Below are 20556 nucleotides of genomic sequence, written 5' to 3'. Positions count from 1 at the left end.
TGCTATACAAATACAGGCCATTTACCATTTTTTACCATTTTAAAGGAAACCTACTTACACCCCATCTAGAAAAACATGGATGGAACAGAAGTAATAAGATTCACAGATATTTTATATACACTTTTATACCACTTCATGAAAAAGGTAAAGCCCTCAAATCACACAAGCACGAATATCATGAGATGGGCCGGCTCAAAACTGTGTTAAGGGTTCAAATATCGAGGAGGGATACAGGAGGGATTCAAAATCACGTGTGGGGAGATGAACGGTCACACACTCAGCGTCGATCTCCGCCCAATAATACACAAGCAGTTGTTTTTATAGCATCAGGGTATTATTGATGGTGCCCCCTCATGCGTCAAAGCAGATACAATACATGCATAACTTCCAAAACCACAAATGTTCTGGTAACGACTTTTGACACAGTTTGAGAAGAACATTTTCTTCGCCTCCAAGCCAGGTGCTTCCAGCTCATATACCAATATAAACAAACAAAAGACAATAATGAATAACCTGGTTATTCAAATAGCCTCATCCAGACAGCTCCTCAAAATAACCACCAAAAAATGCACACTTTACAGAGGAAACAAAGACATTTCAGAAGTACACTTCCTGACTTATTCTGAGTCATCTGTTACCAAGCAAACTCAAACGCAGTAGGCTGCTGAATACCCTCAGGCCTTTATTCAGGCCTGTTTCTAGATTATATGTGATATATGTATTGTAAGCATGTATGCAATCCTTCCATAGCTCTAGGCCACTTTGCTCAATAGATCGGCCGGACATCGCGCCGGATGAAGCTTCTGACCATCAATTAACTGACCGAGCTTCAACTCTTTAACCCTTTAAGACCTACCATAGAACCAAGTCCATCAGAGCTTATATTATATTTTTACCTGCTGTGGAGCCATGTTTGGGAGCATTTCAAGTTGCTATAAATCAATACAACCATTATAGCCTAAATTTTAATAATATGTCTGCATTAAGTGCATAGATAAATAAATAAATAAATAAATCGTTTTTTTTTAACATATATTTCTAGTTAGAGAAATTTAAGAGGCTTATCCCTCAAAACTGTAAATACAAAAAAGTTGCACAAAATAGTTTCCCACCACTTCATAGTTTTACTTTTGAAATACACCAATTATTATACACTGCAGGAAAAACGAAAATTAGAGTACCACTTCCCCTGCCGGTGGCAGACGCCCTCAGACGTCGGTGCGTTGGTGTTTCTTTGTGTCCGGGGGTGGGCGTCCAGGTACACACCGGCTCACTCCTTGGCGGCCGCTTATCGGGGCCTGGAGCCTGGGGCTCGCTCGGGCCACTTCGGGGGTGGGGTGCCCCCGGCCTCTCGGCCTGGGGCTCGGTCACTCAGGCACGGCTGGCTGCCGGCAGAGCTCACGGGCGCGTCACTGCAACCCCCCCTGGCTTCTGCTCTGCAGCTGCTGAGTGAGCCCTCATCTGGGACTCTCCTCAGCTCTTTCTGGGACAGTGGCGCGGCTGCCCCTCTGTTGGTCTTCCTTGGTCTCTTGTGTTCTGGGGGCCTCTGGATGTCTGGAGTTTTGATCTCCTGCATACCTGCTTCATGCCCTGGAGGACGGGGCTGTGGCCCCCCCACACCCTCTAGCAGATCATTACATGAAGGAACCTTTTAAAAAAACAAGCGCGTCCATGCTCACAGGTGTACGCACCTTCCCCCAGTCAAGTCTGTCCCGTATTCAGCAAGTGAAAATAAAATAAACAATAAAGGGTGAATCAAATGGACCATTACGGCAAGGCTGGGATGGTCAATTTGGTAAAGTAAATCCGTTGGGCATCTTTCTTCACCTTTAGACAATAATTCTGATGCGAAAGAGCCAAACGGGACAGGCAAAAAAAAAGGGAAAAAAAAGGGGGAAAAAAAGATATTGAGTTCTTCATCACACGTGTGCAAATGTAATATTCAGAAAAGACCTACATTTCAGCGTAGGGCCCCCATGTGTCACATGCCAGCTACTGCACCCTTTGAAATGGTTTCAATAGACTAAAATACATCATGATCAAGGCAAGCAAAAAACCGCATGTATTAAAATTACAGTGAACTGTCACCAAATACCCAGCAAACGTCTTGTGTTTTAAATGTTAACAGGTAAGAATAAAACTATGTAAAACTATGCAAAGACATCATAATTAGATTTTTGTTTTGTTTGGATGATGATATTCACACAAAGCATAGAATAATATGATAATATGGCACAATAGCACTTGAAAGGTCAAAGGCGAAAGCAACATTTCTTGAACTATTTTCACACGATGCTCTTCTTCTTCGTTTCCTCGTCCTTGTGGAAGACCGATCCATCTGACTGCTTCCTCCAGCTCAGTTTGACGTCTCCCTGTACTCCCTGCTCCTTCAGCTTCTGTTGGATCTGACACACACAAATACTTAACATTACTCAGACAATAATATACACTAAATTCTTCAGAATCTATTTTTAAGAGAAGATATTTAAATTTACCTGACTCAGCCTAAGGTACATGAGCTGAAGGAGGTGTCTGTGCAAACAAGCATGACAAAACATTTTGTGTAGACAACTTTAATACACAGATGAAATCATCTCTAATAGTCAGTGTTTTGAATATTGAAGAAAAATGTATTCATATGCTGTAATAAAGCACTTGTTTAGTGATCAAGTAGAAGTAATACTCTGCTTTAAGTTTGATTTGAGAAAAATTCTTGTTTCTATATTGTTGTGAAGCAGATACAGTCGACTGGCAGTTTCAGTGACACATCACGAGGACAGACCCAGAAGTAGTGAGAGTCTTGAGTTGTTCACACAGTCGTGCAACTGAATCCAGCCAGATTGTTAGGTCCACATTCAGTGTTGTGATAAAGCTGCAATTCAGTGAGAGCTTCAATTTTTAAATACATGCACACATACACAGATGTATGTGTGCATGTATAATCTCTCTCTCATGTATATTAATAAATAAACATGACTTGCCTGGTTCAGCGTGGCTTCCATCACATCAGGGTGGGTCAGATCCAGACCGGAGTTTATCAGGTTCACTTTCACCACTTCCTTGTAAACAGGTGCTTTTAAAATAAGAACAAATTGTTACATCCTTCATCAGCTGGTATACAATGTACTCACAATTCGAAGTTTTTAACTCCAGATCCGAGCTGGCCGAGTGAGATCTTGAGGGAGAACAAAGGGAAGCGGCGGCCTAGAGGGAAGCGAGCCGGCGTCAGGAACAGGCTGAGAGCTCGTGCACACCGCACACCTGTGCCTAGCATCCTGCTCGCCAATGTCCAGTCACTGGAGAACAAGCTTGACGACCTCAGGGCCAGCATAAAGTTCCAGAGAGACATTCGGGACTGCAATCTCCTCTGCTTCACCGAGACATGGCTGAACCCAGCGGTGCCGGACCACGCCATCCAGCCGGCCGAGTTCTTCTCGGTTCACCGCATGGACAGGACACGGGACTCGGGGAAGTCAAGGGGAGGCGGCGTGTTTTTAATGGTGAACAACAACTGGTGCAACAGTGCGAACGTTGTTCCTCTCACACGCTCCTGCACACCAAATCTGGAACTACTGTCCATCATGTGTCGTCCTTTTTATCTACCTCGGGAATTTACATCGGTCATTGTAAGTGCCGTTTATATTCCACCACAAGCGGACACGGTCACCGCCTTATGCGAGCTGCATGAGGCACTCACACAGCACCAGACACAACACCGGGACGCTGCGCTTATTGTGACGGGGGACTGTAATAGCGCCAACCTCAAACGCGCAGCGCCGAACTTTTATCAACACATCACCTGCCCCACCAGAGGTGAAAGGACACTGGACCACTGCTACACTACGGTCAAGGACGGCTACAAGGCACAATCCCGCCCTCCGTTTGGCAAATCTGATCACGCCGCCATCTTCCTCATGCCAAAATACAAACAAAGGCTGAAACAGGAAGTTCCGGTTCAGAGGAAGGTCGCGCGCTGGACGGATCAATCAGTGGCCGCGTTACAGGACGCACTCGATGACGCAGACTGGGCCATGTTCAGAAACAGCTCCGATGATGACGTCAACGTGTTTACGGAAGCGGTTGTGGGATTCATCGGGAAACTAGCGGACGATACCGTGGAGACAAAGACTATCACAACGTTTCCCAACCAGAAGCCGTGGGTGGATAAAACCATCCGCGACGCTCTGAGATCCCGCACCGCTGCCTACAACACGGGACTCACGACGGGGGACATGGACCCGTACAAAGCCGCGTCATATAACGTGCGGAGGGCGGTAAAAGAGGCGAAGCAGCGCTACGGGAGGAAACTAGAGTCACAACTCCAACAGAGTGACTCTATTCAATTCAATTTCAATTCAATTTTTCTTTATTGTCCCACAAGGGGAAATTAGTTTAGCAGCAGGAGGATAAGAACAACAGAACAATACTATAAAACAATAATAACAATAATAATGATAGAAAATTCAAGGACAATTATTTGCCATTAAGGAGACAAGACGCAGTAGGGATAAAAGAGACCTGGAGTCTTTTAGTCCTCCTCGGAGGTACTCTAAAACGGCGGCTGGAAGGCAACAACTCAAACTCACTGTGAAGTGGATGGTTCACACAATTAATAATAGAATGAGCCTTTCTAAGCACGTTTCTATTGTAAATGGCCAAAAGTCCATCTTGCCAGCGCCCTGAAATTTTGCTAGCGGTTTTTACCAGAAGTCCCAACCGATTCTTATTCTTCACCGTCAGGTTACCAAACCAGGCAGCGATACAAAAAGACATCACAGATTCGATAAAACTTCTATAAAACAAAGACAACATCTCAGATGAGACATTAAAAGATCTCATTTTCCTTAAAAAGAACAGTCTTTGTAGGAGCCTGTGGCGGGGACTAAGGACAATAACGGACTATAAAGCACCAACAACCGGTATGACGAGCGTGGCCGTGACTCTGGCAGACGAGCTGAACACTTTCTATGCTCGCTTCGAGGCTGCAGCTAAGGACTCCAACGATGCTAATGCTAGCGGCGCTAACGGCTGCAGACAGGAAGATACTGCCAGCACCGGAAACGTGCTCGTCATCTCCGAGCATGAAGTAAGGAGAGCCTTCAAGAGAGTGAACACCAGGAAAGCAGCAGGACCAGACGGCATCCCAGGTCGTATCCTAAGAGACTGCGCATACCAGCTAGTTCCTGTGTTCACTGAGATATTCAACATCTCTTTATCTCAGTCGGTGATCCCCACATGCTTCAAAGAGTCCATCATTGTTCCTGTCCCGAAGAAACCCCACCCTGCTTCTCTCAATGACTATCGCCCTGTAGCCCTCACCTCAGTAGTGATGAAGTGCTTTGAACGCCTGGTCAGAGACTTCATCATTTCTTCACTACCAGACACACTGGACCCACTACAGTTCGCTTACCGTCCAAATCGTTCCACAGACGATGCCATCTCTCATCTCCTCCACACATCACTCACTCACTTGGACACTAGAAGGGGGAATTATGTTAAAATGCTCTTCATAGACTACAGCTCTGCATTTAACACCATAATTCCCTCCACACTCACCACCAAGCTGGAGCATCTGGGACTCAGCTCATCTATGTGTCAGTGGATCTCCAACTTCCTAACTGGCAGACCACAGGCAGTAAGGATGGGCGGACATGTCTCAGCCTCCACCACTCTCAGCACTGGAGCCCCCCAGGGGTGTGTTCTGAGCCCCCTGCTGTACTCTCTGTACACATATGACTGCGTGGCCACTACCAGCTCCACCACCATCATCAAGTTTGCTGACGACACCGTCGTGGTGGGCCTGATCTCTGATAACAACGAGACGGCCTACCTGAAGGAGATTAGGAATCTGGAGAACTGGTGCCAGAGGAACAACCTCCTTCTAAACGTCAGTAAGACAAAGGAGCTGATAGTGGACTTCAGCACTAAGCAGGAGAGGAACTACCAGACCCCCGTCATCAACGAGTGCCCAGTGGAGAGAGTGGACAGCTTCAAATACCTCGGAGTTCACATCACGCAGGACCTGTCATGGTCCTGTCACATCAACACCGTGGTGAAAAAGGCCCGTCAGCGTCTCTACCACCTCAGACGCTTGAGAGACTTCCAACTGCCCTCCAAGGTGCTCAGGAACTTTTACTCGTGCACCATAGAGAGCATCCTGACGGGAAACATCTTAACCTGGTTCGGGAACAGCACCATGCAGGACAGACGAGCTCTACAGAGGGTTGTGCGGTCAGCTGAGCGCACCATCCGCTCCGAGCTCCCTGACCTGCACTCAATCTACAGCAGGCGGTGCTGGACCAAGGCCAGGAAGATGGTGAAGGACCTCAGCCATCCCAACAACAGACTGTTCTCTCTGTTGAGGTCAGGAAAGCGATTCCGCTCCCTGAAGACCAACACAGAGAGACTGAGGAGGAGCTTCTTCCCGCAGGCGATACGGTCTCTCAATCACACCACAACACAGTACTGACCCACACATATGGTTCTTACACACACACTGGACTTTCTGGACATTGTTTTCACTTCATCACTTAAATCACTGCTGCTGTTATTGTGTATATGCTGCTGTTATTGTGTATATATTTATTTTTACTTCTTGTGTATTTTGTTCATACATTCTTATATAGTTCTATATTGTGTATTTTGTTGTACAGTTATTTTATTTTCAATTTAATTTATATATTTTATCTTATTCTTTCCCAGTGTGTTGTACAGTTATTTCATTGTTAACCTTAATTTATATTTTATTCCTTCCTAGTTAAATTTACCCTTTTTAATTTTTCATATTTATTTCCTATCTTATTCATAGCCTTTTCCTTTTTTGTTTTCTTTAGGTCACGAGCAGTTGTCCAAGCATTTCACTACATATCGTACTGTGTATGACTGTGTACGTGACTAATAAAAATTTGAATTTGAATTTGAATTTGAGCTCTATCTTTCACTTGCATTTTCATATTCAGATTTTAAATACATAATTTACTTGCAATAAAACACTTATGAGTGCCAAAATCTCAGATTAACCTTCCTGGTGTGTTGTTTGCTATTTTAATTTTATATATAAGCGACAACCAGAAAACAGAAATGGCCCATTTGTTATGACCCATCCTGTCATACTAATATTCACAATAATATTACAGTGTTCACTTCAAACCTCTGCTGATGTGTAATATAAACAACAATATAAGGTGGAACACAGCGTGTCTCTTTAGAAAAATGACTACACAGTAAATAGTGCTGGGTGTCGTCACTGATTTCTATAATCGATTCGATTCAGATTCAGTTTTGATTCAGTCAGAAATATTATAATTCTGATCATTTACCAGTACATATCCATATTTTTAAATCTGTGTATAAAAACAAAGCTGACACTGTGAGACTTCATCAGAGGCATCACAGCAGCTGCTTTTGTGTCAGAGTAACTGAGGACAAAATACAGAAAACCAAAGTTACAGAGGTTTTGTTAGAGACACAATTTGACATAATTTTAAAACGTTTACATTTCTTTGCTATTAAACAGCAGAAACGAGGCTTTCTTGTTAAAGGTCATTTTGGAAAAAAACCTTAAAATAAAACAAAGGCCAACAGCACTGAACACAACGGTTGATGCAGCTTCCATCACAACACTGAATGTGGGTCTGGCAGAATAAACTGTGTGACCACTTGAGGTTTCTGGGTGACAAAATGTGAAGCCAGCAGCTAGGAGCTCACTGTACAGGACTGTTTTCTCACATACAGTTACTTTCACATATTGAGCAGCTGCCACCACAACAGCGGATGTACAGCAAGAACCTTTTACATTAGGGTGTAGTTTGTAAATTGTGACCAATAGCAGCCAATGATTCAGGTAGTAATGCTTACCAACATTGCAAACAAACTCCTTCTGTGAGCCACAGGCCCAGTCCTCCCATTTTGCATTTTCTTCAAAGTTTGCTGCTTCCAGGACTCTCTGAAAAGGCCGATCCACACCCTTATCCCTGGAGGTACCAGGTCATCTATCTTCTGGTTCTCTGTCATGTTCCTCACACTGGCCAGGTCTGTGTAATGAAGTCTGCAGTAGCTCGTTATAATGTCAATGAAGACAAATGTCCTAGTCGACCCTGAAAACAGACCATACTTAAGTGCTGTGTACAACTGTAAATGCATTTGTAAGTCTAAACAATTAGGCCGTTGTTGAAACATCAATAAAAGCACAGAACAGGACCTGTTTTGTTCTAAGCTTCTAGTTAAGTTGAAAATCCTCACCTGTGTTATTAGAGCAGACGAATCTGAACACATTCGTACAAGGGTCATAAAACCACGGTCCATCAAGCATAAATACGCAGTATTCTATAACCCATTGGTTATCTGGTTGTCCAGGTGACCAGTTTCTGAACTCACTGGTTTCTGACGTTGACCACTGCCAGCCAACGATGTCATCATACAGCCCGATCCAGGCTCTCTGAAAGCACCAGTGGGTTTGTTTCATTAGACATAAAATATATGAGTTAGGCTGTCAGATTATCAGTAAGCACTGATATATACAGTATAAAACATTTCATATCTTGTGATATTTTGTAATTTAGTTCTTTAATTTTTTCCATTTTTATTTATAAAGATTAATACAAATTAAGAAAAAAATGGTTCATAATAATTCAGTTTTATTTTTATAAAAGCAAATCTTCTATAGTAGCCAGGTCTATGTATTTGTCTCTGCAGTAACTCAGCGCTTCAGTCCAGTTCTTCTGCTCATAAACAAACTGGTAGTGATGTTTGGAGGCGATGGCACACAGGCCTGCAAACACAGTAAATAAATGAGTTTAGCTTCAATGCATTTCTGTGTAATCTATTCTGTTGGCAGAAAATTTGTGTCAAGAGTAAATATAACGCACTAATGCATCATCTTTTTCATTTTTGTGAAGAAAAACAATGAAAGTTGAAGTCCCTTAGAGTTACAGTAATAATCTTCATCACAAGGATCACACTTAAATATGATGATGGAAACGTAATAATTCAGACTTGCCTGATGCCGCTATGATGAACAGAGCTTTGTCCATTCTTGTATGTTCCCTGCTTTCTCCTTTGGTCCGACTGTTGTGACATGACTTCTCATCTTCATCTTCATGCAAAATGAATATGCAAGTTACTTCCAAGGAGGCGATGGATGCATGTGTGTGTGCAGAAGTCAATTCAAAACAAGTCAAATCAGTTTTCCTTACAGTCAATCGTTTGCATGAGGGCGTCCTAGCTAATTAGGACATAAAGGAAACCTACTTACACCCCATCTAGAAAAACATGGAAGGAACAGAAGTAATAAGATTCACAGATATTTTATATACACTTTTATACCACTTCATGAAAAAGGTAAAGCCCTCAAATCACACAAGCACGAATATCATGAGATGGGCCGGCTCAAAACTGTGTTAAGGGTTCAAATATCGAGGAGGGATACAGGAGGGATTCAAAATCACGTGTGGGGAGATGAACGGTCACACACTCAGCGTCGATCTCCGCCCAATAATACACAAGCAGTTGTTTTTATAGCATCAGGGTATTATTGATGGTGCCCCCTCATGCGTCAAAGCAGATACAATACATGCATAACTTCCAAAACCACAAATGTTCTGGTAACGACTTTTGACACAGTTTGAGAAGAACATTTTCTTCACCTCCAAGCCAGGTGCGTCCAGCTCATATACCAATATAAACAAACAAAAGACAATAATGAATAACCTGGTTATTCAAATAGCCTCATCCAGACAGCTCCTCAAAATAACCACCAAAAAATGCACACTTTACAGAGGAAACAAAGACATTTCAGAAGTACACTTCCTGACTTATTCTGAGTCATCTGTTACCAAGAAAACTCAAACGCAGCAGGTTGCTTGAATACCCTCAGGCCTTTATTCAGGCCTGTTTCTAGATTATATGTGATATATGTATTGTAAGCATGTATGCAATCCTTCCATAGCTCTAGGCCACTTTGCTCAATAGATCGGCTGGACATCGCGCCGGATGAAGCTTCTGACCATCAATTAACTGACCGAGCTTCAACTCTTTAACCCTTTAAGACCTACCATAGAACCAAGTCCATCAGAGCTTATATTATATTTTTACCTGCTGTGGAGCCATTTTTGGGAGCATTTGAAGTTGCTATACATCAATACAACCATTACAGCCTAAATTTTAATAATATGTCTGCATTAAGTGCATAGTCATTACATAAATTGCAAAAAAGTGCAATAAACTACAAAAGAATTTAAAATCGTTTTTTTTAACATATATTTCTAGTTAGAGAAATTTAAGAGGCTTATCCCTCAAAACTGTAAATACAAAAAAGTTGCACAAAATATTTTCCCACCACTTCATAGTTTTATTTTTGAAATACACCAATTATTATACACTGCAGGAAAAACGAAAATAAATATTATAGTGCAAATTTGCAAAAAAGCCGCATATGCATCAAAATAAACTATTTCCAGCTGTGCATTATGAGTCCTAAGCATCCCAGAAACGACACAGAAAGTCATAAAGTCAAAGATAACTTTTAAAAACACCAGTATAGGCTCATGAGGCCCTGATGGTAAAAAACTACATTTCTGCGAAAATGACATCACTTCCGGTTTTCGGGCAGGTAATGGCGGACATGCGATAGTTCATGCTGATGTCTATTCCAACATAGGAAGTGTTACAAACAGCTGATCGGCAAAGCGTGTTTCTGGAATATTATGTTTTTGTTGCTGCAAGTGCTTTTTATGCAGTTTTTGCAAAGCTGTATGTGGAAGGAAACTGTGACCGAGGACAAGCTGATGGCATGAGATGTAATTACAGCTCCTCCGGTTTCATATGGAAAAAAAATTATTGTGCTAGCTTACGTGGTTGCAGTGCTACTGGGATTTAAAAATAGTTATGCAAAACGGAGCGTGCCCGCTCTGATTGGTTTTAAAGGGTTAAAAGCACCAAAATGCAATGTGTATAAAATGATTACAGTTGCTCCTGCAATGAAAGATTATTATGTGATTATGCTAACACCTGAAATACAGACTTTAATGTAATATCAACAGCTCCAATAAATGCTTTAATGCAATGATTGTTATGTGGTTCTAATGCAATAATAATGACTTAATGCAAGGTTAATTAATGCAATGATAATACAGATAACAAGTAACAGTGAAATAATTTGTTTTATCCCACAACTGGAAGGTCCATGTCTGTAGGTTCAGCTGTGTCTCCCTCCTGTGTTTTGTTTCCCTTTGTGTATATAAGTGTGTCTTCTGTCGGGATGAGAATATTATTTTACTGTTACTATTCATAACCATTATTATTACTGTTGCATCACTTATGATTTATCATTTCATTAGAGCATTTATTGAAACTGTTGATGTTACATTAAAGTCTGTATTTCAGGTGTGAGCATAATTACATAACAATCTTTCATTGCAGGTCCAACCGTAATCATGTTATACACATATTGCATTTTTGTGCTAATTAAAGAGTTGAAGGTCGGTCAAGTTAATTAATGGTTTGCTCCTCAAAGTACAGCTATTGAAAGGATTGCACGCATGCTTACAGTACAATTTACCACATATTATACATGCTGTCCAAAGATGGAATAAAGGCCTGTGTGCCCTGTGGTATTGAAGTTTGCCTGGTAACAGATGACGCAGAGGGAGGTCATGCACTAAGGTTAAAACACAGACATACAGTCTGCCTGAATACACATACACAAATAAGTGAAGTGCAGTAAGTGATATAACAGGAAGCATCTGGCGGGTGGCGGAGGAACAGAGGAAGGAACTGTTCTTTTTTTAGAATATGTCCTTGGCAGAATTACTGGAACATGCATGTGTTTTTTATCTGCGTTGACGCATATTACTCGTCATCAACTATGTTATATATATGACACCCCATTTATTGTTCGGAGGAGATCGAGGCTGATGTTTTGCAGAGCTCATCTTCCCACATATATGTGTTTTAATAAAATCATTGTTTTGACGCACAATGGACCTTCAGACATATGTCTCTTTCCTCAAATACGAATCAGGACACTTCTCTCAGTGCTTGTTGTTGGTTCATCTGCTTTTCATGCCCTGTGTTTCATGTTTTCTTGTTTGTTTTGTTAGTTATCCCAGTTCAGGGGTCCGTTCTTCGTACCTCGCTTACTACATCCAAGATCAAATGACACATCCAAGATCAAATCATCGCGCTAACTTTGAGCTCGCTATTCCAGTTCTTCAAACACACCTGTTGTTGACGATTAGTACAGCTGGATGAAGTAATGTGAGATCACTGGGTGGCTTAACAGGGGCTACGCATCGAAAGTAGAAACATTGATCGGCAACCCTTTGATTGGTCGGCGAAAATGTCGAAGGAGCGCGCTCAGTATTTTTCTGCAGCAGAGGAAGAACTCTTGATTGAGGGATTTCAGGAGTTTCAGAGTTTAATTAAAACGCAAGGGAACACTGCAAAGGCTGCAGAAGCAAGGAGAGAGGGCTGGCAGGAAGTTGCTGACAAATTAAACTCGTAAGTAATTTAATAATAGAAATAATAATGGATTGGATTTATATAGCGCTTTTAAAGGCACCCAAAGCGCTTTACAATACCACTATTCATTCACTCCCACATTCACACACTGGTGGAGGCAGCTACGGTTGTAGCCACAGCTGCCCTGGGGCAGACTGACAGAGGCGAGGCTGCCATATCGCACCATCGGCCCCTCTGGCCAACACCAGTAGGCGGTAGGGTAAATTTATTATATTACACTATATTATATTATATTATATTACATTATATCCTCTTTCACATTAGAGCCACGACAGGACCCACTAGAACATGGGAACAAGTAAAAGTGGAATATAAGAATATTCTACAGAATGGTAATATTTATCACTTATATTGCTTTTAGTCTCTTGAAAAGAGACCCTGAAATAATCTGTTTGTTTATAACAGCAACCAAGAAAAGGGCAGAGCAAAAAAAGACAGGTGGTGGTTGATAGGTTTGTAGCCTGAACTTATTCGCTGGAACGTTTAAGACAATACAATTACACAACAAAGAAACACGAAGTAGGCAAAGTTCTTCAGCCGTTCCTTCGCTTGACCCCAGTTGCTCTCGTCCATTCTCCCGTAACACTGCTCTTTTATTGAGGTTACATGAATATGCATAGGTTCATTAACATATGACGTCTACATACACACAAAGAGTACCTTGCCTGTGTGTGTGTGTGTGTGTGTGTGTGTGTGTGTGTGTGTGTGTGTGTGTGTGTATGTGAGGTCAAGATGTGACCCTGTGAAGACTCTCCAAAGCTGGTGCCAGGAGTCTAGCGGGTCCATCTGAACAAAGGGCTCTTATACTTAAAGAGATGTACGTGTGTTTGCTATACCATATATCAATAAGAGAAGATACGACCTCTCCTAGGAGGTGTGTGATCTATACCAGAACATTCTGTAGAGGAGTGAACGCACTCCCCTCTTCATGCTACACAGAGTTGTTACAGACCTCCTAGGATGAGACATTCTTTCAATCTACAAATGATTATATACTTCTAAGCATATATGAGTAAATATTTCTAAGCATAAATGACAATCAACAATACAAAACCTAACATTCCCCCTTTTGACAATTATGCTAGAAAAGTTCCCAGTTATGAATACCTCATGTCTGACAGTTTCAATACAAACCTTTTTATACTCAGCATATGTCAAATCACCCTAGATTACTGAAAAAGTACACAGTTTAACAAATGTGTTTGCAGTTATCCCATTCCTCATTGATCTCATCCAATGGCAAACTGCATCCTACGAGCAAACAAATGAATTGTTAATGGTCAAAAGAGAAATTAACATTTTCAAAAACATCCCAGCTCTGCGGTGATCACTCATCATCTGTGCAGAGTGGTTTGAGTTCTGCAGGGCGTCATGAATGTCTCTTCCAGTTGTTTCCATCACTGTCCATAGGACCAGAGTTCAAATGTATGTAGAATAAACATTCAAACATACCAGTTGGTTTTGTTGTTTGTCAACATGGGTCTCAGCTATCTCCAAAGCTGCAGACCTCTCAGCACTCTAGTTTTATGGCCTCTACCAACCCCCATCACCTCACTTCAGGCCTTCGTCCTGCGAGGGGGATATTTATGAATCCTCCATTGTCCATGCTCTGCAGAAAAACCTCTCTGTGAAAAGGGTGCTGGATTCAGTTATCTTACTGCTGTTGTGATCCCAGCAGCCTTCAGAGTGTCATCGTATGCACAGTATAGTGGCACAGCATTAGGTGATGTTCATAGGAAACTGCTGTCATCACCACCATAGCTTCTGGTTCCTGTGCTTTTCACAGAATCATGATGCCATCCTCGAACTCCCTCTGCGCTGTCGATGGAGCTTGGCACGCTCCCCTCATCCTTCAGGTGTCCGTCTGTTGTCCACAATCTCCTCTGTTGGTCTCTGGAAATCCCCTTTGGCACAGCTCTCATTCCAATGCAGTTTCATGGTCCTTGCTGTGGCTCCAAAGTCTGGTCTCATGATGGGCCCCAACCAGCTCGACCTTTGACCTCAACCACTGCCTGGGCTGTCAGCTATGCCTGGAATGGTTCTTGCTTCTCACTGGGCCTCTTAAGATTTCTCAGGAGATCCCTTTCAGCAATACTCTGACTGCTGCACCTGTATTTCCTTGCTAGGAGGAAAAACTTCCATTTGGAGAGCATGTCAACAATCATCAAACCACATTTTTTAGTTCAGTGAACTTCACTTATAGGCCATCAAAGCCTCATCTGAACACGGATGTACGACTTGCATAGGTTTAATACCTGTAAATAAACGGTTAATCATAGAAAACATTATTTCATGTTAATCCTGGACCCCTCCTCTTGACTCATGGACACTCCCACGAGTCAACCCATCAAACCTGGATCCCTGTCCTAAAGAAAAAGGTTAGCTAGATCATGTCCCAGGCAACATCAGGGCATCTCCGCTGGAGTAGCTCCGTAACCCTGCAATAAAAGATGTTAGCGTGTTTTGCATATTAAGTTTGCTTAACACCTGGCTCTCCCAGGAGCCTGCATACACACCATCGTGGCCTGGAAAGCAAAATCTGGAAGTGAAATCAAACTTCACACTTGTAAATAATTGTATCATAAAAGTAATAAAGCATTCAACATCAGCAAGACAAGTGTCATGTGCAGGTTTTCCCAAATCAGTAAACTACAACTATTACCCTAATTTGCCTCAGACATGGATCATCCCATGTGCTCAGTTAACATTAATGTAATCGGTGACTGCCCTTAAGCAAAGTCACTCCACTCATATATTACTATGGGCTCAAAAGTGGCCAGCAAATGAGCCCATATTAAACTATCCCATAAACACTGCATCTCTTATTTGTTTTTCCTCATGTCACTTGTCCGCTTCTGCTGAATCCTCTACATGCATTCTTAGAAAAACAAACATTAGCAATACACATTGACTGTGGTCAGACGCAGGTCGACAGGTTCCAGAGGTGCCATAAAAAGACCATAAAGTTAGCCATCCATTGCTGTGGAAAGAAGTGACACTAGTTTTCAACACAGGAAATTTCTCACATGTTATTCACATCATCAAAGTAACCTTCACATTTTCCCAACAACACAGTGTAACAGCACCACCACTCATGACCTGGAAACACAGTTTCTTCACATATAAACCCAGAAATCCTGTAGTAGGAAAAAACATCAACCAGTTGTCCTGGTATAAATCACGTGATCAAACCACATGAAGAACTGTAATGCTGTAGAAAAGAAAATGCAAATGTTAGCGCTGCGCAGGTGTATACACACTTTCTCACAGTTTCCTCTGTGAGCAACACAAGGTAGTGAATAACACCCCTGGTAGATGCACAGACACAGAAAGTGGCACTTAAAAGGTTAAATCATCACGCAACCTCGAATGTTGCTGTCATCTTTCTGCTCCTGTAAAAGGAAATACACATAGATTCATCTGCACCTTTGTCAGGTGGGGGTTAACTCCGCACAGTCGTGTTACATCAGTAAAGTCTTGTCAGCTTTTGTCAGCTTTTACCAGTCAGTCAGTCAGTTTTTTTCTTTCTTTCACTCATTCATTCATACATTCATTCTTTCTTTCTTTGCTGATAGTGGAACCTATCGTCGCATTTAGTTTCCACTCTCAGCAAAATGACGTCATTTCAAAAAGAAAAAGAACTTTAGCTCGGAATACATCGCTGAATCCTTTTTGGACAGGAACTTACTTTCTAATTGTCCCAAATAAGTGGCTTTCTCCAGAGCCCATTTTAATGTGGAGAAACTCGTAACAATTTCCTCGACGACGTGTCGTACAGCACTTTCTGTTCTAATCGTGCAGATCTGCTCAAACGACAGAGATTATCGAACAAAACTTTCAGTGCACTGTGAAAGTATCAAAATAAAAAAGCCTTGTTAAGTCATGACACAAGCTCCTCATCTCAGGAGGGTAAATCATACCATTAGCATGGTTTATCATACCATCATACTAATTGGCAGGCTCAACTTCACAACAAAAGGAAAAATTTTCAGCTAGATTCACTCCAAACCAACCATCAGCTGCACAACACACAACATAACCCTAATGTCCTATTAGCTATGAGTTTAATCCCCAGGTCTGTGCTCTTCACTCATTTAGGCCACAGATTTTATTCAGTTTTCCTTTTTCCCTTCATCCTAAAACATGTGACATGGTGTCATGAACTTCACAAAGGAAGTTTGTTCTGACGTATCCAGAATTGTGTATCTAGGTACAGGATTCACTCGCACATCAAAATAGGGCTTCGGAGTTGACGTCACGCCGCAATGCATTGTGGGAGCGCGGCGGCATTTTCGGGGTCTACGAATCAAATCAAACACACTGTGTTGGAACGACGATTACAAGATGCTTAAAAGCAGCTTAAAAGAGAATGGACTGTATAGAGACCGATTGCGTCCAGAGGCGAAGCGGCGGTACTTGCAGAAAATAGCGTGCATTGGAAATGTGGACCCGTATGAAATACGGCCGTGGAGTAGAAACCCTGAAGACCAACCGCTATTGACGTAGCCTGATATATTTCATACCTTATCTGTGGAGTCAGCGCGTACAAGTCGTCATTCAATCAAAGGTAAGTCAGCTCGAGTACAGCGAGTGAAATGCGTTTGATTTCCCTGCAAACATTCAGATTACTGCAGCATAAATTCATTCATGAGGGGAAATTACAGTGAGAACATGTGGAGACTGTTAGGTGGATAACATAGTGAGTTCAGTGCATTGATGAGACACTGTCCTGAAGGATTTAGTTATTCTCTATGGTTAAAGAAATTGCAATGATTTATTAATGTTTATTATAAATAATTCTAATTATACATCTTGCTTCCATATTTGTATCTTGTGTCACTGAAAATACATTTTATTTTAATTTTATACTTTGATTAATGACCTGCAGAATCTCCTTAACATATTAAGTGATTCATAATTGTCACTTTATGCTTTCTCCATCTCTAAAGTGATGACATCCTTGCATTACATACTTTAGGTTCATTTTCTGCAGGCAGGTTTCTGACAGAACAGACAGATTTAGACTATAACATGCAGCGTTCTATAGATGGACACATAAAGAAATGAAAAATGACATGTATGTGCTAACTTTCTTGACACTTTGTTACATTTATGATAAAGTAGATTAAACACATTTGTGTCGGCCTTGGCTCATAGTTCTTGTCTTTAAATGAACTTTGTCTGTGTGTGTTTCAGGTGCTGCACTCTAAGACTGAATGAACCAGCATTGCAGCCATGGGTCACTGTGAGCATCACAGGGAAGGTTGAAGCCGCCCGCTGCACCTGTATGGCCGGAGTCGCAGAGACCTGCACCCACGTCGCTGCTCTTCTGTCTAAAGTAGACGGAACAGTGTTGATCCGTGGCACAAGGACTGTTACAGATGAACCTGCATACTGGGTTTTGCCTGGTAATAATACCAAGATACACCCAGAGGTTGGCCATAAGATAGACGACTTCTCTTCAGCTGCCCAAAAAAAGGCTCTTGATCAAAACATACACAGACCATCTGTAGTGACGGGTAAAAGGAGCCGTCCTCAAAAAAGAAAAATCCCACCTGCTACTGTGGAGGAGTTGTCACTGCTATAATGCCATCATGTTTTATCTAGGGGTCTAGATGTATGCCTGTAGTGCACTGCTGTGTAAATAATTTGCATTTACTGAATATGTACTGACTGAGTCCCACTGTTCAAAAGTTGAATAAAGAAACTAAATTATTTTGCCTTTTTTTTTTATATTAAAACCACTTTATAGAACATCACATCAGTAACAGTGTAGAATCCATGTCATTTACAGTTTACAAATGACAAAATGTTTACACCAAATCATGAGTGTTTACATGATATCACCCACTACTAACATTACTTTATTTACTGTATCTTTTGAAAAAATAACAGCACAAGACTTAAGAACATTTAACAGGAGCAGGTTTCATTCTTCTCTGGTTTTATTATCACACTGTTCACCAAACGCAGCAAACCTTCACCATCTTATCCAGAAGGGTCACCTCTTCACCCTCACATGGAAGAAGTAATCTGATTGGCATGGTGGTTTGTTTGAAGCAGGTCCCTCGTGTAGCGCTGGAAACCAGTCATGATGTTTCATCCATTTCATCGGCTGGTTTGCTGCAATAATGCCAAATAATTAGCAACTCTATAAATAGACGGTAGTTCTGCAAAATCACTCAGTAGGATGTTTGTTCTAATTTGCTATGAGCTCAGAGCGCATCGAAAATGAAACTAATAGGCTATAAAGAGTGATATGAACATATTTAGAACTTACCGGAATGAAACTGTCTGGAGCACCAACAGATATTTGGAGATGGAAGAGAACTGCACGTCAGCTCGTCTCACAGCTGCTATCCAGGCTAGACGCCTTCGTTTGGTAACATCGATACACGAGCTGCCTCATGTCGCTTCCAGGTTGGGAAAGCATAAAAAGACAATCCAACCTTATTCCCGTGCCGGTCGTAAGATCGAACATTGCAGCCGAGCACACAGCAAGTACGAACCATGGCTATGCTATCGCTCCTAGCTTAGACCCCCAAAATGGTGAATCGGGCCAAAATCCTTTCCACGCCCACCCCCGTGACATCACGCTCCGAAGCCCTATAGGAAACTCAGTGTTTTAGAGTCTCCACTCAACACACAACAAACTCCAACACATCTCATTCACTCGTGCTAAAATTCAGTCACCTTTCCTTAATCTAAGAACGATCAACTAATTTGCATATCAGCTATTAACCCACTAAGTTGACAGGACAACAGAAATGCACGTTCAAAATGTTATCACAAAAATAGAATTTCCCTCATACAGTAAATTACTTGTGCTGCATCAATCAAGCAGCAAGCATTTCCCAATTTACTATATCACCGACTAAATTTATTGTCTGATCACTGGTTGGTCAAACCAGAATCTTTTTTTTTTTTCCACAAAAGTTAAACTGTTGTCCTGCAACCTAGAGAGTTAATTGTCAGCATTGGATAAATTCAGTATTTGATAACAAGTGTCTGTTAAATTCACACTATTTTAAACACTGATGAGAGATAACAAGCTAATTTTCATTGCATGTGTGTTTGTGTTATTAGGCAGGTTTAATCAATGTCTGTGGAGCTGCATCTCCAGCAGGGCATGTTCTTAAAGCTGCCTTTCCTACACACTTCTCTGCTATTATTTGACCATTTCTTAACTAATGTGCTATGAGTCCACTGGTCTTTGCATCACACGAGGTGACTTGGACAAGATGATAAACAGACTCACATGCTTAAGATGTTGTCTAATCTTCATGAGCTCTCTTGTGTTTGTAAGTGTTAGTAGGGTTAATGCATGTTCTGCTTGTGTGTGTGATTTTGTATATGTTTCTTTTTTTGCAGTGTTTCAGACCCCTTCACAATTTTCCAACTTAAGCAGTCAGTTTTCTTTTCCCCAGGTTTGCTAACCCAAATTTTGATTTCCCACATTAAATAACAGCATTCCTCTGTGTTTCCACTTACTCTCACTCTGTTGTCCTCTCCCACTTTGACAGTCCAACAGCCGGCAGTTCTCCTTCAACTTTGTCCTGTGTTTCACTGTCTCTTCTTGCCATTTTACTCCAAGGTGGCAAATGTCAAACTCCAACAGTCTCCTCAGTTCTCCTCAAACGTTCTTTTCACATGCACAGTGAAGTTGCAGCTTGTTGTAAACACAGTGCCATTCATCCGATCAGGCAGGATGATGGGTTTGCTCTTCTTCTCCGATGCTGTTTGTCCACACTGCTGCTGCTTGCTGGGACTCTTTGCTCAGGACTTTGCTGCTGTCTCTTTATCTGCCATGTTATTGCTCTTTGGAGCTGCATTCCTTGTCTTCAGGGAGGAGTGAGAGCTTGCTTGTGAGGTTGAGAAACACATGGCGCTGTAAATAAGTCAGCCAGAAACTTGGCCTGCATGTTTCCAATGATGTTAAACTATAACTTTCTTCCGACCGCTGCATGTGGAAAATTGATTCAGGTCTGCTTTTCACCTGAAAGTGACAAACTAACAAACTAAGACATTTTCATTATT

General features: G+C 41.8%; 2 long non-coding RNA genes across 2 annotated transcripts; one reads left to right on the top strand and one right to left on the bottom strand.

The window, feature by feature from the left end:
• Window positions 1-143: 143 nt before the first annotated feature.
• On the bottom strand, window positions 144-8738 carry LOC143414318 (uncharacterized). Its single transcript, XR_013094846.1, has 4 exons — window positions 8242-8738; window positions 7858-8096; window positions 2982-3073; window positions 144-2405 (listed from the first exon to the last, which is right to left on the bottom strand). It is a non-coding gene; the product is annotated as an uncharacterized LOC143414318 (long non-coding RNA).
• An 8047-nt stretch (window positions 8739-16785) lies between these two features.
• On the top strand, window positions 16786-18234 carry LOC143414377 (uncharacterized). Its single transcript, XR_013095000.1, has 2 exons — window positions 16786-17086; window positions 17716-18234. It is a non-coding gene; the product is annotated as an uncharacterized LOC143414377 (long non-coding RNA).
• The last annotated feature ends 2322 nt before the right edge of the window (window positions 18235-20556 follow it).

Source organism: Maylandia zebra, linkage group LG20 (genome assembly GCF_041146795.1).
Source record: "Maylandia zebra isolate NMK-2024a linkage group LG20, Mzebra_GT3a, whole genome shotgun sequence".
Taxonomy (NCBI): Eukaryota; Metazoa; Chordata; class Actinopteri; order Cichliformes; family Cichlidae; genus Maylandia; species Maylandia zebra.
The sequence above is the reverse complement of the archived record's forward strand: the minus strand, read 5'-3'. Positions and strand labels throughout refer to the sequence as shown.